We start from the raw sequence: 10,965 nt of genomic DNA, 5'->3' as shown, positions 1-10,965 counted from the left end.
TTTATATGATGTTTAGGAAAATTCAAAGGACATGTAAAAACTTTTGCCCAAGTGTCATTTTTAAAAAAAATCTGTGAGATGCTTTAAAGAGGGGTCCAATCTGTAAACATTAAAATGCTCACTATTTGTTCTGTGTAAAGTTAAATATTAAATATTACCATTTGGCATGATAGTTTCTGCCTAAACCCCTAAAATGACTGTAAACATGCCAAAAAGAACTTTACAGCTCAATTTTGTTTTTATAAATTATAATTTATAAAGTGGCAATCAACATTATTCCACAAATGTTGTTGACTGAGCTTTATTTCAGCTTTTTTTGCAGCTTTATTTTGTAATTTGCCTTTATTTCAGTTGTAGTCATTTTAATGAATATGTATATATATATATACATATACATATTGTAATAAAAATGAGGGACAAGTCAAATTTATTTCAATTTATTTCAATGCAAATCAGCATTATTCCACAAGCATTGTAGACTCAGTTTATCTTGTACCAGTGTTGTTTTAGTTTTATTTATATTAATAAAATATTATTTCTTTGTATTTTGAACTAGCTATTATTTTTTATATTTTCAGTTTTCATTTTAATTTCAGAATTTTTTTTTTTTTTAAATTTTGCTTTATTTCATTTGTAGTCATTTTAATGAAACCACTTAAAATATATTTATTTCAGTTGCCAAGGTAAGATTACATTTTTAAGAATAAAATTTTCATGTAATATTTATATTTTATATTATAGCTTTATTTCAATTAACAAAAACATTTTATATTTATTTTATTTCAGTACACCATCATTATTACATCATTAACTTGTACTGAACCTGGAATGTTCTTTAAGAACGAGTTAAGAGTCATAAATGTACCATTAGTGTTAAAAATATGGATTGTCATGTTGAAAAGAACTTCATAGCTCTATTTTGTGTTTTTATAAATTATTATATAATTTTTGCATTTATATTAAATCATTTACATAATTTACATGATGCCTCACCATAACTTTCATTTTTATTTATTTATTATTATTATTATTTTTTAATAAAATGAGGGACAAGTCAAAATTATTACAAAACATTATTCCACAAGCATTACAGACTGAGTGTAACTTGTACCAGTGTTATTTTAGTAATATTTATATTAAAAAAATATATTTCTTCATATTTTGAACTAGCTTTTATTTTTATATTTTCAGTTTTCATTTTAATTTCAGCATGTTTTAGAAATGTAGTTCTTTTGTCATTTTTACTATTTTTTAACATTTCTATTTTGCTTTATTTCAGTGGTAGAAATAACCTCTTAAAATATATTTATTTCAATTTTCAGTTTTGTCAAGGCAAGAATACATTTTTAAGCATACATTTATCATGTAATATTTATATTTTATATTATTTTAGCTTATAACAAAATAAAAAAGAATTTTGTTTGTTTTTTGTTTTGTTTTGTTTTGTTTTTAGTTAACAATAACATCACTGACTTGTACTAAACCTGGATGGTTTTTGAAAAATATGGATTGACATGTTGCAAAGAACTTTGTATATTGTGCTATTACGTTCTTTTAGTGGTAATTTTTGTGGTAATCAATATTATTTCACAAATGTTGTTGACTGAGTTTAACTTGTACTATTGTTGTTTTAGTATTATTTATATTAATAAAATATATATTTATATTTTGAATTAGCTTTTATTTTGATATTTTCAGTTTTCATTTTAATTCCAGTTTAGGTAAATTGTTTTAATATTTGCTTTCAGTTGTAAAAATAATAATATGTATATATGTATATATATTTCAGTTACCAAGGCAAGAATAAATTTTTAGGAATACATTTTTCATGTAATATTTATGTTTTATTATTATTATTATTTTTTTTATTTAATCGCAGCATTGACTTGTACTAAACCTGGAATGTTATTTAAACAAGCTAAATGTCATAAATGTACCATTAGTGTGACATTAGTGTTAAAAATATGGATTGATTTCTAGACTGTACAATGCTGCCTCATAAATGTGTGCTGACACTGTTTGATTATGGTATACTTATTACAGTGAGACATTCAAGTTATATAAAGAGAACGAAAGAAGCTGAACCAAGTGACTTTGTAGAGTCATTTGTTTGTCTCCAGTGAGGAGTGACTCATCTCCAGTGCTCGTTCTGGGTCCTAAATGCAAACCAGTATGGAAAACAGCACATCACTATACATTTACATTGTTTATGTTCATCTGCTGCCTATCAGGCACAGAGCGCTTGTAAGTAAATAAGTTGTGTGCGCTTCTGCCAACACTTATTTGTTATTCCCACGTCTAAGGGAAATGATTGACGAGCAGTAGAACAAACTATAAAATGGAGCATGTATCGCGATCGCTCTCTTCTTGTCGAGCGGCAGCGCCTGCAGTCTGTGGCATGGATCTTCTGCAAATGGAGCTGGTGTCTGTCCCCTCCGCTAGCCTTGCGTGACAGCCATGGCTGATATCTATCTCTACCCAAATGAGTTTTGGTTGTGCCTGGCCAGTTCACTCTCAAACCTCATTTGGAATGCAAATGAAAGAATGCTAAACAAAGCAAACCTTTTAGACAGGCCAATTTCCTTCCAGTCACACCGGGGGGGCCTCTGTCACTGGACAGCCAGGGGAGAGAAGCACTGAGCAGTCGGCCGCTTAATGGATACAGCCCTTTGTCCCCATTTACCTTAGTGCAGCACTTCTCTGCTCCGCTGATCAAGAAATACTGTATCAGAGGGAACTTCGTATGGGAGTCAATGAGTAACTAGTTATATTCACCTTTTTTTTTTTTCCTTTCAATGAATTACGGATAACAGTACCTTGCATTTGTTGTTGCATCTAAAAATAGAAAAATATGATTAATAATTTATATTTTGCATGTAGCATGAAATTTTTATTTTGATGAAATTTACAGTGAAATATAAAAGTCTGGGATCACTATTAAAAATGTTTTTTTTTTATTCTAAATCTTATAGCAAATGTCAGATTTTTTTTTTACTCTACAACCTGATGGCTATGTTCTCCAGCATGATTTGAAAATGATCTAAAGAGCATCTTCCATCTGTGCAATAGTGCAGAATCTTAAATATGTTGTGAAATTAACCGTATTGTGTTTGTCAAAAGTAAAAGTTTTTGGGGGGTTTTGTTCAAATTGGTGCAAAGAGATTAATGTGCCCGTGATGGCAAAGGTAAGGGAGGTCAACATGGTCCACACCTTCAAGTATCGGGTTATCATGGGAAAAACCTCAGTCTTTTGTTCTGGCATGATGCTCACAGACAATCAGTGATGGCTGAGGAGTCACCTGCCCATTAAACCCGCTTAACAACATCATTAAGACGTGCTCCTTTGTGCCTCTGACAGTTCCTATGGCGGTAATGCTCTCATTATCTATTATATGATTACCTGGACGAGTCTGTTCACAGTCGTGTAAATGATCATATAGATCATTATATTATGTTATATAGGGTCCTATGAAATCCATGTTATTTTCCCTCAAATTCCATTTAATGGTTAAATTAAAACATATTCAACAAAAAGCATGTCTAATTAATCAAAATCATGAAACTTACACAATTTAACCGCAGTTTATTAAAAAACAAAAATTACATTTTAAGGCCCTATCAAATATCTGTATTTTCTATTCATTTCCTGTATTCTATTTTAATGGTTTCATAAAATTTTAATAATCAAAGATAAATAATATTTTATTTTTAGCTTCGTAAACTATTTGCTTGTGGGTTTTTTATTTATAAATATGTATATGTACAGTTGAAAAGTCAAAAGTTTACAAGCACCTTGCAGAATCTCCAAAATGTCTCCAAAATTATACCAAAAATAAGTGGGATCATACAAAATGCATGTTATTTTTTATTATTACTGACCTGAATAAGATATTTCACATAAAAGATGTTTGCATATAGACCACAAGAGACAATAATAGTAGAACTTATAAAAATGACCCCATTCAAAAGTTTACATACACTTGATTCTTAATACTGTGTTGTTGCCTGAATGATCCACAGATGTTTTTTGTTTGTTTGTTTGTTTTTTTAAGTAATAGTTGTTCATGAGTCCCTTATTTGTCCTAAACAGTTAAACTGCCTGCTGTTCTTCAAAAAAAAAATCCTTCAGGACAAATTCTTTGGTTTTTCAGCATGTTTGTGTATTTGAATCCTTTCCAACAATGACTGTATGATTTTGAGATCCATCTTTTCACACTGAGGACAACTGAGGGACTCATATGCAACTATTACAGAAAGTTCAAACCCTCACTGATGCTCCAGAAGGAAACACGATGCATTAAGAGGCTTTTGAATTTGAAAATCAGGGTAAATTAAACTTATTTTGTCTTCTGAGGAACATGTAAGTATCTTCTGTAGCTTCTGAAGGGCAGTACTAAATGAAAAAAGTAATGATATTTAGGCAAATTAAGAAAAATGCACACATCTTCATTGTGTTCAAAACTTTTCACCCCCTGGCTCTTAATGCATTGTGTTTCCTTCTGGAGCACCAGTGAGCGTTTGAACCTTCTGTAATAGTTGCATATGAGTCCCTCAGTTGTCCTCATTGTGAAAAGATGGATCTCGAAATCATACAGTCATTGCTGGAAAGGGCTCAAATACACAAAAAATGCTGAAAATCAAAGAATTTGTGGGACCTGACAGAGGCAGATTAACCGTTCAGGACAAACAAGAGACTCATGAACAACTATCACGAAACGAAAAGACACAGCTGTGGATCATTCAGGTAACAACACAGTATTAAGAATCAATCGTATGTATCTTTATTCAGGTCATTACAAAATTAAAAATAACATGCATTTTGTATAAAATTAATGAATTTTGGTAAAAAATAATTAATATTTTGCAGATTCTGTAAGGTGTATATTATCTATATATGTTAGGTACATCAATTATCTTTTAACCAAAAAAAAAAAAAAAACAAGAAACCAGTTTGCACAGCTGAAAATTTTCCACAAAAATCCCCAAAACACTATGAATTCTTACAACAATGGAACAATATTTGCCCATTAGGATATCTCCTCCTGACTTTCGTTGACATTTGTCAGACATAGGATTAGTATCAACTCGGTCTGTATTGTTTAAACTAATCCAGCTATACGTCCAGTTGGGCCCACCACCCTGCAGCAAACGATGGATTAGAGGTGATGCCTTAAGGCCTGATGACACAGGGCCACAACCCTGAGTTTACCTGTGTCCCCTCGGCTCATAATGTCTAACTCATTGTTAGTGTGTTTTATATGACTGAGGTTACAGTTCAGTTGGGTGTGGGAATACGAACAGGGCAAAGGGCAGTTGCTCCTTAACTTTACTTCTGTGGTTGTACAGGCTGTGTTTTCTTACATGTAGTATCTCTCTCATGTTCTGATACAGGCGAGCCTGTTTTAGAATAGACATGAATGAAGTACTTTTGTTGAAATAGGAAAAGAAGGTACAATCACGCAAAGCTGAAGATGACATCATAAACAAAAAGCAGGTTGGGAGGGGGCAGGTGGTTGGAGAGCCCAATCTCTCCTGGGCGGGACTGACCTATCACAGAGTTTGGGACACACCTGCAAGCGCTAGAGGCTAAGGAGATTGGCTGCGGCATGAAAATTACACCTGTGGGGGTGGAGGGGGCCTGTTACATGTAAAGCAAGCTCTTTACAAATTCTGTCTCTCTTCTCAAAGAGGTTAAACAGGTAGCATCACCTCGAGCTCCCGGCGAAGAGCGTCTTCTTGGAGACAAAGACTCACCTGATTTGCGACTCGTTCGTTTCAACAACCAGCGTCGTGTTGGGAATCCGGTTTCCCATCTAAAGATGGTCGCCTTCCTGGCTTTCGGGTTGCACAAATCTTAAGGGCGTCGTTCAACCGAAGAGAGAAGAGAAGGACGTGATTGTGAACTGGTGTAACTGACGCAGTGTCTGGTATCTAGTGGATCGGTTCGAGGACGGAACGGGTAACTTTTTTCAACTAAAGTGTTCATGTCTTTTTGTATTGCGTGGTTTGCTTGAGTTTATGTTTGCGCTCGTAGTCCCCACCCTTCATTTTGTTCCTGTTTGCTAACAGACCATGTCATGGTAGCCACATAGTGGTATTTACATTTTGTACAGTACAAAGTAAAGTAGTCATAAGTGACATAGAACAGGAAGGGGATGTTTTTTAAAGTTGGTTGGGGCTCTGATAATCTGTATCAAATTCCAATCCATTTAAACAGAAAGAAAAAGGGAACACAATAGACACAAACCGTCATTCCTTGACTGGATAGACCAGTTTGGGCAGGTAGAGGCAAACCGCCAGACTTGTCAAAGGGGATAAAGAGGGGGCTTAGGAGCCCTCTTTACTTTTGCTGAAAATACAGCTTTAGAAGGACGCTTGACGCTTGACGCTTGACGGAAAAGGCCTTTGTTCATAAAAGAAGGGGTTGTGAGGTATTTCTAAATATTAAAAATATTTTCATATATATGAAAGATTTTTACAGTGGTAAAATCATGACAAACAGCAGAATTTAGTTTGTATTTTCCTTATTTTATAAGAATACAAAGATTAATTGTATTTGCTCTCCTTATTGCTAGTAAGACTTGTCTTTGCGTGTCTTTTTGGCATGCTTTCAGAGGAAGCGAGATGATGATTGCTGTTTTGTCGGCTTCTGATGCGAAACGCAAACAAGTGTCTGTTAGCTTATACACGCTAAGCTGTCGTCTGCTCTTTTATCCTTCTTTTTTGATAGTCACGATCGCTGCTTTAGATTAACAATAACTCCTCTCTTGACGTGACACTGTCTTCTGAAGGCAGGCTTGTGTCATCCAGTCATTTTATTATCGTCGATATATGAGTTTTACAAAAAGCTTGCCTGCCGTGGAAAGAAAATGTCGGCTAGGCAGCACAATGGATGCACAGTGAGGTGGAGGGTTTTGATTGGTGGGTGGAGGAAAATGAGTCTGTTTCATTCCCTCATCTGAATGAGTCATTTGTCACAGTTCTATAACCCAGCCGAAGCATTATGAGAGTTAAGCTCTCCCCCGGGACAATGTGGAAAGGTAACAGATCTCCACGTTTGGAGGCCGCCGAAGCCTTTAGCACAGAGCCGTTAGTGCTTGAAACGGGCAGCGGTTCGTGCTGTAGTGTTTGTTCCTCCGTGTGAGGGAAGAAAATGGCGTATTAATTACCGTGTGCGGGTGAGAGGTCACGGAAGTGCGGCACATTGAACTTGTGTACTTAAGAGAAGCAATCTGTCTCAGTGCACATTTGGAAGGTTCATGGGACACCGTCTATATGCAGGTGTGCATTTTTTTAGACATTTTAGAAAATGTCAGATACATTTTTTTATTTAATTTACATTTAATTAAAAAAAAAAAAAGATGTTTTGCATAATTATGCTGAAATATTAAAAGGGGTTCTCTGGAACTTATGGACTAAAATACCACATATACTGCATATGCAAATAACCCGTATCTACTTCCTATTCACATAAGGAAGAATTATTTTAATCAAGGATATATACTAGTTTTGCACGATCTCAGACAGGATTCTGAGATCAGAAACCCGGGAATATACTGACCACTTGCACATAGTAGGAAACAACACATCCATTTAAACCTGAAGCGCAATTAGAGTCGTCGGAGCGAGGCCCGCCTTTAAGTAAGGTTTAGGGTTTCCTCGTCTTTGTTCTTCACAAACTATTGATTAAGGCCAAGCCTAGTTTACCCCTCAGGTTGTCCATTTCAGCATGGAGTCACATTCCAACCAGGAGGGCAGGGTTACCTGATCACACCTCACTCTCAACCCAGAGACCCGTGCAGACAGCCAGGAAAGGTTAAGCCTGCACCTGACGGCAGCTGAAATGTAAGGGAAAGAGAGAGAAAAACAGAACTATTCTCACAGACGGACATTGACGATAGACGAGAACCTTCAAGTATGTGCTTAAAACGTTTTCTGCTTCTGACTTATTCTTTTTTCCCTCTCTCTCTCTTTTCTTCTCTTCCTCTTTTTCTTTCTTTCTCAGAAGGCCTGCTGCACTGGTTTATAATGCTGATGATTAACCAAATAGAGGCTGCGGTCTGGGAGAGCAGGTCTGCTTGGGCTTTTCATTTCATGGGTCCTGACTGAGCAAGAGGAAGCTGAAGCCTTTTCAGGCACTTGCTGGAAATTTGAGATTTTTTTTTGTCTTTCTTTTCCCCCCTTACTTGCTTTTTTGTTACTTTACCAGGGTCCCTTTCATGACGGTAAGGTTACAGGCACTCTCTCTCTCTCTCTCTCTCTCTACCCTTACGTTTACACTCACTTTCTTTCTTTCCCTCCCATTCTCCCTTCTTCTGCTCGCCTCATTTCTCATTTTCTCACGAGATCTATAAATTCAGTTCTTTGTCACACTTTTTTGCTTTGTGGTAATTGTTTTAAATAATTAGCATGATTTTGAGTTGGTCAAACAAAAAATACTTTTTAGAGCTAATCTACTTTTACTTCATGAATAAAATCAGATCAGTATTTCGTTTTACCACCTCCCTCCATTTTTTAGCTGTTATGCTAACATTTGTGAAGAAACATTTAACGATCAGTGTGCTAAAGATGGAGTTTCTCTAGTAAACTGGAAGTATTTAGATCGACCTTGTCAATGCCGAATCCGGTCGCAGGGACAACATTCCTGCACGCTGTCAGCACTACATACTGCGTCAACTATCAATAGCATCCGTCAATCCTTCCCACACTCGCTGTAATACAGTTTCTCCGACGCTTAATAAGACAACCGGGGTTTTTGGTTAGCGAAGTTGAGGGAATCTTTCGACGCCACCCAGCAAGGCCTTTGTTGCTTTCAGCACCAAGGGGTTGGGTTTTGGTGGGGGGGCCGTTTAGCAGAAATGCATATTTTGTTCTCAACGTTATATTGTTAAAGCGAACAGCCCTCCCAGCCTGGCCATGATGTCAAATCAGACCAGTCAGAACAGGTTTGGGCAATTATTAACTGTCTCAGTGGCCCACTCTGTGCCTCAGCTGCAGTTTTCAGATGAACAAAGCCATGTGCAGTACTAGCTCTACCTGTTTTTGAGCAGGTTATTTTGCTGGCATACTCTTTGTCTGGGACAGTTGACTGACTGAGTCAGAGCTGTTATCAAGCCCTGTTGAATTTAAGTGGAGTTTCAGTGGTTGACTCCCCAAATAATGCCATTACCAATCCAACTTCAAAGGAATTAGTAGCTTATAATTCTGTTAGTACGAAGTTCCAGCAATTTGGTGTGTTCATGTTAACTGAGACTGATTTGGGTAGTCTTCCCCATCTTACGAGGCAGCATTGGATTTCATTATTTTCTCTAATACTGCCTGGTAATGATGATGATGGCTGTCCGTGAACGTCAGATCCAGATCTTTCTGTATCATTGTCCTGGAAATATTAACCCTCTCCGCTGGCGCTTAGCAGTCATCTTACCGGACAGTGCTGGACTGTGTATCTGTTTTCTAACACTGTCTGGTAACGATGTTTGTTGGGTGACCTCATTGCTTCAAGGGTAAGTCCTCGTGTTAGTTCACTCAAGTACAAATATTGTAATGCAAACCTGCTTGCAACTTACTGTACGTGTCCTCATATGAGATATGATATGGGAAAGCCTACTGTTGTCACGGTAGCAATTCTTATCACTCCTTCTATGTTTGACAGCATTTGTTTTGTCTTTGTTTACCACCGTTGGGATGAGAAAGCCACATCAGAGCATGTGATTGACAATAGGTAAATACTGTGTTAGCCATGTTTCCACAGAAACCATAACGGCCTCTTTGCACTTCCTGGTGTAGTCTAGAACTACACTGTCCTAGGATATACTTTTAATACTGTGTGTTTTACAACTTTCATGTTGAAATTTCGAAAGCAACGTTGTAAGGTATCAGCAGTTAGAAATGTCATAATCTTGAAATGTTGGCTTGGATGAAAGCCTTTAGGAATGATCTATGAAGAGACTCTTCTTAGGTGCTTTGTTTCATTCATGTCCCTGTCCCATTTTGTGTTTCAGACGTCTGAACCCCACCCAGCCTTAGTTAAAGAATACCAGTCGGTTGACTGTTAAACCAGACCTGCTGAAAGTTTCCTCGTCCCCTCCCCCCCTTATGTTCAGTGTGGCTTTTGTGATAGCAGGTGAGCCGTGATTGGTCCAGCTCGTTTTACCTGCGTGGCACATCCTGCAACTGACACATGAGCTCAGCATAACCCTCCTGATAAAAATAGACATAATGACATCCTCAGCTCCTCCTCTTCCCATTTTCCCTCTCCGTCTTTTATCCCTGACTATATATTTTCCCACAGAAAAACATCTTGGCAAATATCCATGATAAACGTCATTCAGCGGTAGAGTATCTTTATGATACCAGGTCTTTGACACCATTTCTTTAGGAGCTTTAGCTTAAGTCATTTGATTTACATTACAGGATGATGTGAATTTCAAACTTTGATGTCTTTTGGCACTTTTAAATTTATGTGGGGAACAGAAAGTCGTGTTTTTCCTTCTCTTAGAACGTGATGTGTGGGCAGAAGCAATGGTCGTAAAGTCATTGAGGCACTGAATGTTTGTTTAAGGTGGGTGAATTGACTCGCAAATACTGAGCCACACCCATATTTGCTCGTCTGGGGTACTTTTTTATTCTTCGCTTGTGTATGAAATGGACTCGTTTGTCACTCACCATCCCCCTTTTTTGTGTTTTTATTGCCCGTATTTACATAACCACACAATCTAGACCCGTTAGGCCTTTTGAAATCTTACCAGGCTCTTTTTTTGGCTGTGAATTAAAACCTCGGCAAATGTTTGTTCTGAACGAAATTGTTTTATGGCATAAATCAAGCAATTGATCGTGTCTTTCAGGTGGTTTTGAGTTAATATCACTTCCTTTTTTTATCAGGTGTAAGGTCACAGAGCAAGGCCTGTTGATGGGCGTCTTACCAGACATGGTTAGATCTACTAAATTGTGTCTAATACTGTCTGG

The sequence above is a fragment of the Labeo rohita genome, chromosome 23 (genome assembly GCF_022985175.1).
Source record: "Labeo rohita strain BAU-BD-2019 chromosome 23, IGBB_LRoh.1.0, whole genome shotgun sequence".
Lineage (NCBI taxonomy): Eukaryota > Metazoa > Chordata > Actinopteri > Cypriniformes > Cyprinidae > Labeo > Labeo rohita.
Note: the sequence above shows the minus strand (reverse complement) of the source record.